Source organism: Mustela nivalis, assembly GCF_964662115.1.
Source record: "Mustela nivalis genome assembly, chromosome: 7".
Lineage (NCBI taxonomy): Eukaryota > Metazoa > Chordata > Mammalia > Carnivora > Mustelidae > Mustela > Mustela nivalis.
In genome coordinates, this window is record NC_139026.1 from 3,395,878 (window position 1) to 3,406,223 (window position 10,346).

The 10,346-nt window shown below is 58.0% G+C and overlaps 1 long non-coding RNA gene across 1 annotated transcript; it reads left to right on the forward strand.

Annotated features, from left to right (window-relative positions):
* Positions 1–8,149: 8,149 nt before the first annotated feature.
* Positions 8,150–9,257, forward strand: LOC309869110. The gene is made up of 2 exons (XR_014313994.1): positions 8,150–8,310; positions 8,405–9,257. It is a non-coding gene; the product is annotated as an uncharacterized lncRNA (long non-coding RNA).
* Positions 9,258–10,346: the final 1,089 nt, after the last annotated feature.

Sequence of the window (10,346 nt, forward strand, 5' to 3'; positions counted from 1 at the left end):
CCTCGCATACTCATGCTCCTTCTGCACTGGGTGCCAGCCCGCTGCTTCTCCGGGGCCGGATCGCCTCCCTCACCCTAGAATCCCTTCCTCAAGTCCTGCCCAGAACGGACAGTGTGTGAAGCCCCCACCCAACGCCAGAAAACTTTCCAGATTGTTTTTTAAACACAAAAGTTGGTCATGAGACAGGTCCAGGATCCAAGAATGGCTGAAAGCCCCAAGTCAGCGAAAAACCAAGACACGATGCCCCCAGCACTGTGCAGGGACACCCCGGCTCAACACCGAGAGACAAAGCCATTTAGCCACCAAGTCCAGGCGAGGGCGGCATCGGAGGCCCCTGGGCCTGCCCGCGGGGCCCACCACGTGCCCCATGGCCTGCGGCCCTCATACCGGAGCAGCACCGCAGCCTGGGGCCCAGCTGCTGGCCGGGGATGCCCAGGCGGCCTGTCTTAACAACGTCTCCCAGCAAACGGCGCGGGGCGCCCTCCCATTCCGCCCTCCCTCGAGGCCCCAGTGCAAGGAGGGCCCGGGTGCAGGAGATGGTTAAAAGTCTGCATCCTTTTTGCATCCGCCTCCAGAGGAAGCGCTGCTTTTTTTTTTTTTCCCCTCCCAAGCAGGAGGAGGGGGAGAAAAAAGCTGAGAGCAGCAATTCGCAGGCCTTGGGATGTTTTTCTCCTTGACAGCCCGGGGCCCCGCCTCGCGCACGCGGCCTTCCTCCGCCACGGCCACGCCGGCCCGGCCGGTGCACACGCGCGGCCTCCCCGCCGAGCGGCCCGCAGGGAGGGAGAGAGGAGGGAGGAGGCCGGGGCAGCCGCGGCGTCGCCTGGCACTGCCCGGCTTTGTGCCACCCCGCCCCCCCCCGGCCGCTCTCCAGCCCCCTCCCCCGCCCCCCCTGCGGCCCACTCGGCCCCCGCCGCCCAGTGCCCACCCTGCGCCCACCCGGGGTGCCCTCACCTTCCGGGGGCCTGGGTCCGGCTCGCGCCCGGGGCGCCCGGCCACGTCCTCGGCGCCGCCTCCGCTCGCCCCACCCCGCTGCCCGCACTCGGCGGCGAGCCTGGCACGGGGCCAGCGGCTGGGAGCCCGGCCCGGGCAGGGGAACCTTCCGGCGAGGGTGTGTGCGGGGAGGGGTGCGGGCCCCGGCGGTGCCCGCGGAGGGAGAGGCCCAGATGCCCGGCGGCCCCCGCCCCCGCCCCCGGCCCCTCTCCCGAGGCCCATAAAGGCACAGACAACACGGGCGGTTTAGTCAAAACAGTCATGTGCGGGAGCCGGCGAACAAACAAAAGCCCTTATTTATTTATTTAGTTCACACACTCAGATAAGGAGACGCCTTTTGTGCGCATAATTTCACACACCCCAGACAGGAGGCGACGCCGCGATGAGCCCCGCGCCCGGGCCGGACAGCCCGCCTGGCCTCGGGAGCAATTGCATCGCCGGGGCCCGGGCATTTCCATATTTAAATTGGGCAGCAGCGTATGATTAATTAAGAAGGAAAAAGGCAAAAAGGAAGAAAAGCCGTGGGGGTGGAGAGCCGGACATTCTGGGCAGCTCCGTGTGCCAAGGTGCCCGCAGCAGCTTAACCCCTCCCGTGCCAGGCCCAGGCCCCTGGTGGGACTGGCTCCAGCAGGCGGCCTGGAGGGAAGGCTGCCCCTGCCCTCCGTGCACTCCCGGCCTTGGGGTGCACACCGGGGCCTGCCTTTGTGTCTGGAGGGCTACCCCAGCTTCAGACGCTGCCCTGGGAACGTTCCCTTCCTTCCATTCTTATTCAGAGCAGCTCTGAGTTGCTCATTGCTTGGGCCGGCACCTTGTGAGATGTCTGGCAAGCCCTTGCTAGGACCAGGGAGAGCTGCAGCCCTTCCAGCCAGGACAGAGAGACCCATCTTTTGCCATCCAGACCTTTACCCTACTCATCCTCACAATGCAATGAGGCCCTGCCGCCGGGGGAGGCTCCCAGATCCCCCCACGCTCACACAAGTGCCCCCTTTGCCAAGGGGCTGCCCTGAGGCCTTTCTGTCCATGAGAGCAGCCTGCCTGTTCTGGGAAAGGGACAAGAAGGCCCACCACCCTTCTGGAAAAAATCAAGGGCTGGGGTTCCGTGAAAGCCAGGGAAGTCTGTATTCCTAGAGGCAGACCCTGAGGAGACCTGGATTTAGGGTCTAGCCATTACTGAGGGTCAGCCCTGCCTCTTGGCAGCTGTAGGGCCTTAAGCATCTTATGTAGCCACTCCGGGTCTCAGTTTGCCCACTGTAAAATAGGGATAATAGTGCCCACTCTTCCTGCCAGCCCTGTGGGTTGGGGTGGGGAAAAGCAGCTCCTGATTGAGCAGAGGACCTGCCTGAGCTCCCAGAACCTTTGTCCTTGCCATAGGCGAAGGGTGCAGCCAGTAGGACCTCTGGCAGGAATCTGTGTCAACCCAGAACAGTCCGAACCCAGGCTGCGGGGGGAGGGGTGAAGTTAAGGGCCTAGAGCTGGGACAGCATCGTGGATTATCCACTTGGGTCCAATCTAATGACATAAACCCTTAAAAATGGAGATCCTGGCCCAGCAGGGGTCAGAGAAAGAGAGATACAATGTCTTTCTTTGAAGATGGAGGAAGGGGCTAGAAGCCAAGGAAAGTGGGTGCCTCTAGAAGCTGGAAAAGGCCAAGAAAAGGATTCTCTCCGGGAGCCTCGTGATGGAACCAGCCCTACCAAACCCTTGACTTTAGCCCTTCCAGTCATTTCAGACTTCAGCCTCCACCACTGCAGGATAATGAACTTGCAACCTGTGAGGCATCCCATCAGGGGACTTTCTTATGGCAGCAGTCGGAGACTAACACACCACCTTCCTCCCTCCCCCACACGTCCAGATGCTTCTGACGGAGACTGGGGGTGCGGCCTGACTACGAGTCACTCCACATATGGGGCTCATCGGCAGTGGGGCGTGCTGGGTTGTAGCTAGGACACTTCATCCCTGCCCTCAGGAGGCTTCGTCCAGGGATCAGATGACCTGCGGAGCCCTCCTGTCCTAAAGGGGCTCGAACCTCACCTCCTGGCTTCTGCTCTCCCTCCCTGTCCTCCTCCTCCCCTCCCCCACCTCCTCCTCTTCCTGCTTCTCCACACCACCGTTGACTGAGCCTTGCCCAAGAGTGGGCGCCATGCGAAGCAAGATCTATTCCAACCCCAGCCTTCAGGCTTCGTGACTGAGGCAGCCCAGACCCCGAAATCCTGTCCACAGTTCGGGGCGGAGAGGGGCCATCTTCTGCTTCGTTACCATCAATATGTCCTTCTTGCAATAGATCAGGCAGGAAGTCTTTGGGTCAGTGTTTCCCGTCACTGGGCCCGGGGTCTTCATCTGTAAAAAGGGCCGATTCCAGGCCCTCATGCGGTGGCCGTGAAGGCGACCAGGTGTTGCTGCATGTGCCCTGGGGGCCCAGCACTGCCCAGGCAAGTCAGCTGCGGGACGACTGGGTTCTCTCTAAAAAGAACAACTAAGATGCCAGGCAGGGCTGTCCCCTCAGCAGTGCCACCGCGAGGGGGATGGCAGCTCGGGCCCTGGCCAAGGTGAAATTTCAGAGACACCCCAAGAGGCTTCTGGAAACTTCTGGAAACACTCCCCTCGGAAATGTGCAGATGTGTGCACACACGCGTTCCTCAAAGCTGTGTATAACAGAGCGGGGAATCACCTGTGTCCAATGATGGGGATTGTTAAAAAGCTGTGCCCATGAAACATTAGCCATTAAAAATCGACCGGCAGAACAGCAGCGTCTGACTTAGGAAGAGGCAGTGAAAAAAGTTTGGTAAAACAAACAGAAGATAAAACGATACGTATTCTAATAAGAAGCTCAGATGGCGATTTTGTTTCAAAACACCCAAGTTTGAAGATGGGCAAAGTGCTCCCACTGGCTATCTCTGGTGGTTTTATGGGTGATTGGAAATATTTCTCTTCTTTTGTGAGGACTGGAAGTGTTCTAGAATTAGCATGCAACCCCAGTGACGGAAGACACCCAGTGAAGGAGGGGAGTCGTGCTCCCTCCAGGAGGCTGCCCATGGGTCCCCTTGGGCCTCGGCACCCTGCTTAGGTACATGCCGGTGCTCAACCAGCTTTGTGGGTTGTGACCTCTCTGCCACAAAGAGCCCACGCTCAGGAAGGCCCCGTGCTCATAGGGGCCCACACTTAGCTTAATCCTTTGTGGTCACCATCTTGAAACTCTTCCTCGTTTTGAATGAGGACCCCGCGTTTTAATTCTGCCCCACGCTCCGCAAATTATGCAGCCCGTCCTGCCAAAGGAACCCAAGGCCTCTGGATGCCTCGACTTCGCTCTCGAGTTTCCTGAGTGAGGCGGCCAGCCTCTTGTACCATGTTTGCTTAATCTCCCCACTCAGCGACTCCTCGTCTTCTCCTTGCTACATAGGCCAATTCCCACAAAGTGGGAAACACACGTCCATCCCTTGCAGGGCTTCCTCTGGAGACTAAAATCAACACCTCGCCAATTTTTTAGGACCTTCTTACCAGGTGTGTATTTTCTCCATAAAACCAGGTGCCTCAGACCTTGGTCCTGACAGTAAAGTTTCAGGGGTACCTACAAGAAACACCACCAGAGAGGTGGTGAGCTGCTCATCTCTGGGGGCATTCAACAAAGGCTGCAAGGCCACCAGCAGAAGCATTGTGCACAAAACACTTTCCCTGGATGGGAGTTAGCCCAGAGAACCTCCCCCGGTGCTAAGATTGCGCGGGGCAGCCAGCAAGCAGCTTCTCAAGGTACAGCCAGTGTCAGAACCGCCTCTTGATCCCCAGTGCTCAGCCCAGGGCTGTAGGCACTGTAGGCAGGGCTGTAGGCTGTAGGGGTGCGGGGGAAGCTGAAGACAGGGGACACGAGGTCAGTCTCCCAGCGCCTCCACGCAGCATGAGGCAGTGCTGGGGTTCAGAAACAGGCCTGGCTCTCTGTATCCGGCCCTTCTGGGCAGCAACAGACCCAGGCTTTCATACCTGGAGGTTGCTCTACCACCTGGGACAGGAAGAAAGTTCAAGTTCAAGTTCGCTTTCTGCATCTTGCCCTGCGTGGCTTTGTTGCACAGAACACTTGGCGGGCACTGCCTGAGTGGGCACAGAGGCTCCTCAGAGGATTTGGGGATGGCGTAGTTCTATTACCTGGTTTAAGGGGCGATTTTAACTCCACATCAGCTCAGTGAACCAGATCTGATCTGAAAGAGGCAAACCGGCCCCATTGTCCAGAGCACTCAGGCCTCGACTTCCCTGAGATGTGGGCTAAGCGGGGTGCAGACTGACTCTCCCACCTGCTCTCCAGATCTATGGGGCTTCGTCATCAGATACTGGGCTGGGGCTGGGGTCCCTGGGAATCCTTCTTCCATGTAGCACTAACTAGCTCAGGTGTTCAAGGGGTTGCAGAGTGGGGTCTGCAGGCTGGGTTCAACCCAGGATATGTGATATTTTCAAATTTTGGACATTCCATGCACAAACATGGACTTCCTTCTCCCAAAAAGTCCGAGGCTCTGGCACCCGAGGCCTTGACCCTCTTGGCAGCAACTGGCAGGCCTGGAGTCTCTGTTCCCCCCCATGCCTGAAAATTCTTCACAGTGCCCCACCTGGTCTTCCTGAACCCTGCAGGCTGCCCATTCGAGGCCGCTGCTGGCACGTCCAGGGCACTGAGGGTGGTGACCTGCCCAAACCCAGCTGGCCCGGACCTTCTCAATCCGGCATGAACCCTCCTACCCACCGCCCCTGCAGCCTCTCACAAGGACTTTGGGCTCCCGGAGCCCTGGGAATGGAGATGAGGTTAACAGTGCTCTCTAGAAGGTTAGGGACCAGGCCACTGCCTAGAGCAAAGCCACGCAGACAGTCCCTGCTGTGGCTGGGGAGCACTGAGTCAAACTCCAGGCCCAGACCCAGGGAAGAACTCCGACATTTTCAAGCTCTGCTTCCCTATCCTGAAGGTGCCCCTTAGGGATCAGGACACTCACAGGCCTGTCTGCAGCAAAAGGACAGGTGTGGAGGAATGGGCTGGAGCGGCTGCTGGAACGGGCTTGTGGGCAAAGACCATGGGGTGGAGGAGAGGCCAGAGACAAGGTCCCACGGGGCCAGACTCCCTGTCTTACACAGGCCCTGAGCACAGCTGTCATGTTTCGAACCCACCATCGGACACGGTGGCTACCCAGGCACAAGGAGCCCAGGGCAGAGCTGATAGGGAGGTGGTGGCTGGGGGTCCCGCTCAGGGGGAGGGGTCACACAGGAGAGGGCGGGGCCACTGCTCAGGCCACTGGAGTGGGTCAGGAGCCGTATCCCCCGGGGATCCCCCAGGACCCACTCCTGTGGCAGGGCCTGCCTCTCCCGGAACTGCTGCGGGTCCCTCTTCTTGGCAGGCCCTCATCTGAGTGTGGAGCCCCCAGGCAGGCCCCCGCCCGCGTTCACACCTGAGAGGTAGACTGGATCCCTGCCCCCCGCCCCCACCTTCCTTCTCTTCTCCTGGGGGCCGAGCACGCTAGAAAGCAAAGGAGAGAAAAAGCCAGAGTGGTCTTCTTTCCCCTTTAAGAGCCGGGATGGCCGCCGCCCAGACCCAGCAGCCGGGGGAGGGAACATGTCGGGAAAGATTCCTTCCGAACGTCCCGAGGCCTTGCTGGGGAGGAGGCCGGGAGGGCACACCTCGGGGGGCCTCGGAGGGCCGCGGCTCCCGGTGCGCTCCTATGGCGGCCGCGGCGGCGCCCCCTCCCGGACGGAGACCCGGGCCCCGGCTCTCGGCCTCCCCGGGTCCCTGGACCCCCCGGCCGGGGACCCTGGCCCCCGCAGCCGCGCTCTCGACCCGGCCGGCCGCAGCGCGCCTCGGGGGAGGGGCGTGGGGGCGGGAGAGCGGGCGCGCTTACCAGGTCATCCCGGGGAGCCCCCGCGGTCAAGTTCACGTCCGGCCCTTGGACTCTCCGAGGTCTCGGCGCGGCCAAGCGGAACGAGGCCGCGAGAGGCGGCGCCCCCGGTCACCGCCGAGCGGGGCCTTTGGGGCGCCGCCGTCACCCTGGCCTTGCGACCCCAACTTTCTGCCTAGTCGCGGAGCTGGAAGTTTCCGGGCTTTGCGGACGCTGGGCTCGGTTTCAGCAGCGACGTCTGAGCTTGGCAACAAAGAGGGAAAGCAGGCCCGAGAGGGGAGGAAAGAAAGGAAAAGGGTGGAGAGGGGGCTGGCTACTTAGAAATCCCACAACCTGAAATTCCGCCCAGTAGCTGTTTGGGGTTGCTTTTTCTTTAGGGGTAAACACCCACCCCTCAACTCTGGAGGGGGCTCCTCTACCCTCCCTGGTCCCACTGCTACAACCCGCTCCAAAGCGCCTTGGGCAAGTCTGGGGAGAGACAGGCCCAGCGTGCTTCCTGGAAGGGAGTGTCACTAGGAGGCTGTCCCCAGGGTATCAGCAAGCCCCTGAGCTCTGTCTAGTCTTGTCCCCCCAGCAGAGGGCTTGGGTCAGCCACCATGCGTTTCTAAGAACGGAGGGACAGTTGGGACCCGTGGTGTCCAGGAGAGGACCTGGGAGAGGCCCGCCTGCTCCCAGTCGGCATTGGCAGTGGATGTGGGAGCCTAGCCCCGCAGGCAGGTGTTTCTTGCGCAAGGCCTTGAGCTGACCTGGGAGCCCCCCCTGCTCTTCTCGCTGCTTCTTGGCTGTGGTCCTCCATTTTCTGCCCTCTTGCTCTGCGTGGCTTGGAACCGTCCCAAGCAGGGTCCTGGGGACCCATCTGGTCTGGGGAAGGCAGCTGAGTGGCCCCACGCCTGGGAACCTGTGCACTGACCAAGCCTACTCCCTTCGAGGGCCCTGTGAGCACTGGAACAGAAGCTGAGGGGCACAGAGCAGCTGCCAATCTGCCTTGGGATGTCCCTGCAGCTGCCCAGCTTACCGTTTGTCTGTCCCTCCTTGCAAGACATGCTCATGGAGAAAATATTCTGTCACAGGCCTGCTACTCCAGAGTGCTATGGAAAGCTGGCAGAAGTGGGGTGGATTGTTTGTTAAAGAAAAATGAGCAAGGGGTCTGTAGAGAGCAGGGCCGGGGGAGGAGTATGTTGTCTGTGGTCCTGTGAAAGTGGACGGGGCCTCACAGGGCTGGAGCCTCTCTTCCCTCCCAGGGACTTCTCTGTCGTGACCCTTGCTGTAGCTGATCCTGCATTCTCACACACTGTTCACAGCAGGGGCTGCTGCTGTCCATCCACCTGGAAACTGCCAGAACCCGACATGGGGCTGAGGATACGAGCGTGGTGAAAGCGGCATATTGTGTGTGCGTCTGGCTGGAGTGGCGTTGTGCAGCCTGTCTTCAGAGCCACAGATCGTCCTCAACTGACATGCAGAGGTGTCCAGTCTGTCCCTAGTACCCTCAGGCCTCATCTGGGGGTGGGGGGTGGAATCCACCTGCCGGTGAAGACTGAGATCCTTTCCCAAAGCAGGTGCGATGGAGTTTCTCATTGTGTCTTTGTTGGAGCAAGCATGAGCATTGGTCTGAGCTCATTTCTCTCCAAGACCGAGGCTGGCCAGCCACACAGCAAAGCCTCCAGCAAATGACTCCAGCAAAGCCACTGAAATTCTATCAAGGCTCTGGGGCAGGGTGGGATGTTTCACAAGAACAGGCAGTAGGTATCCTTTGCTTTACAGGAAAACTCCTTGTGCAGGGACCCAGCTTTTCCCCTTGGGTGGTGGGGAGGGGGTTTCTCTCCTGGAGTTGTCCCTGGTGTCCCTTGTCCCTCTCTTCTCCTTACTTTGTATTTCCGGGACTGGACAATGTATCAGGGACTACATATCTTCCTGAAGCTCGAAGGCATGTGTCTGGTGCTTGCTTTGCCCCCAGAGAGGATGTCCCTGTAGCTCCATAGAAACCTGTCCAGACTTTGTTGGGGCAGGCTTTGGGGGCCTGTGGACGGTGCAGGTACTCTAGGCAGGTACTCTAGGATTCTGAATTTTACAAAAAGACCTCATTGTAAAATTCAGAATCCTTTTTTTTTTTTTAAGATTTTATTTATTTCTTTAACAGACAGAGATTACAAGTAGGCAGAGAGGCAGGCAGAGAGAGAGAGGAGGAAGCAGGCTCCCTGCTGAGCAGAGAGCACGATGCGGGCATGACCGGAGCCAAAGGCAGGGGCTTTAATCCACTGAGCCACCCAGGCGCCCCTCGGAATCCCTTTTGAATAAGGGGCCCCGAGGGTCCTAGGCTCTGAACATGATGGAGCTGATCTTTAGTTTGGCCACTGGTGGACAGTGTCAGAAAGTAAACAAAATGAATACAGAAACAAAAAACAAAACTAACTGACTTTTATATTTCTTTTACTAAATTCTGTTTACAGAAGTCATTCCAGATTGTCTGTCAACAGGACAAAAATGTTCTCATCCAAGATCATTGTATTTAGGAAAAATCTTCACCTTGAAGAGGCAGGAAGCCATTAGGGAAAGAGTACGGTTCTGAGCATCAGAATCATCCCCTTCAGCCTTCAGCCTCCAGCCTCTCCGGCAGGGCCTCGGTCCCCTGGGCTCGGTGGGGGGGGGGGGGGTGGACAGCTCCCACCTGCAGGTGGTTCTGAGGAGCCAGGATGGTGGCAGAGGGTAGCAGGAGATCTGGTACGGAGCAGGTACTGGAGCCAAAGTGTCCTTGATCGTCATGGTTATCATCTGATGGGAAGGCTCAGGGGCAGTCCCGCCGCTTTTAATATAATCGTATTCTACCTCCTTTATTTCTTCTTGTTATGAAAGTAATACAACTGTCAGGGCCCCTGGCTGGCTCAGTCGGTGGAGCAGAAGACTCTTGATCTCGGGGTCATGAGTTCGAGCCCCAAGTCACGTTGTAGAGATCAGTTAAAAAAAAAAATAAAATAAAATCTTTTAAAAAAAATTACAACTGTTACAGAAAGTTTAAAGAACATACAGGGAAGGAAGGAAGGAAGGGAGGAGGGACTTTTCCTTCCTTCCTGGTCCTTTTACTCTAAAGCCTTTGGCCACTCACTTTACAGTTAATTTCTTTACAGTTCTATAAATAGACACACAAGTACCTTACATTTGTTAGAATTTCTTTCTTTTACCTCATCAACTGATTTTTACTGGAAACCCTGAAGGAGCATCAGAGCAGGACCAAGGACCCCCCCACCCCCACCCCACATGAGCTGATGCTAAGCCCCAGCCTCAACGCAGGTATAACGACCCCCCCCCCCCCCCCCCCCCCCCCCCGTTCACAAGGACCATCCGCCAGCACATTTATAGTCGGGAAGGTGCCGAGTGATAAAAACACAACATCACAAAGTGTCCTTAACCTGCTGTTGCCTCATCTTTCCCATTTGAGATTTGGTTAAAAAAAAAAATTTTTTTTTAACAGTTTCAGGCTCTTATTTTTAATTTCCACAGTCT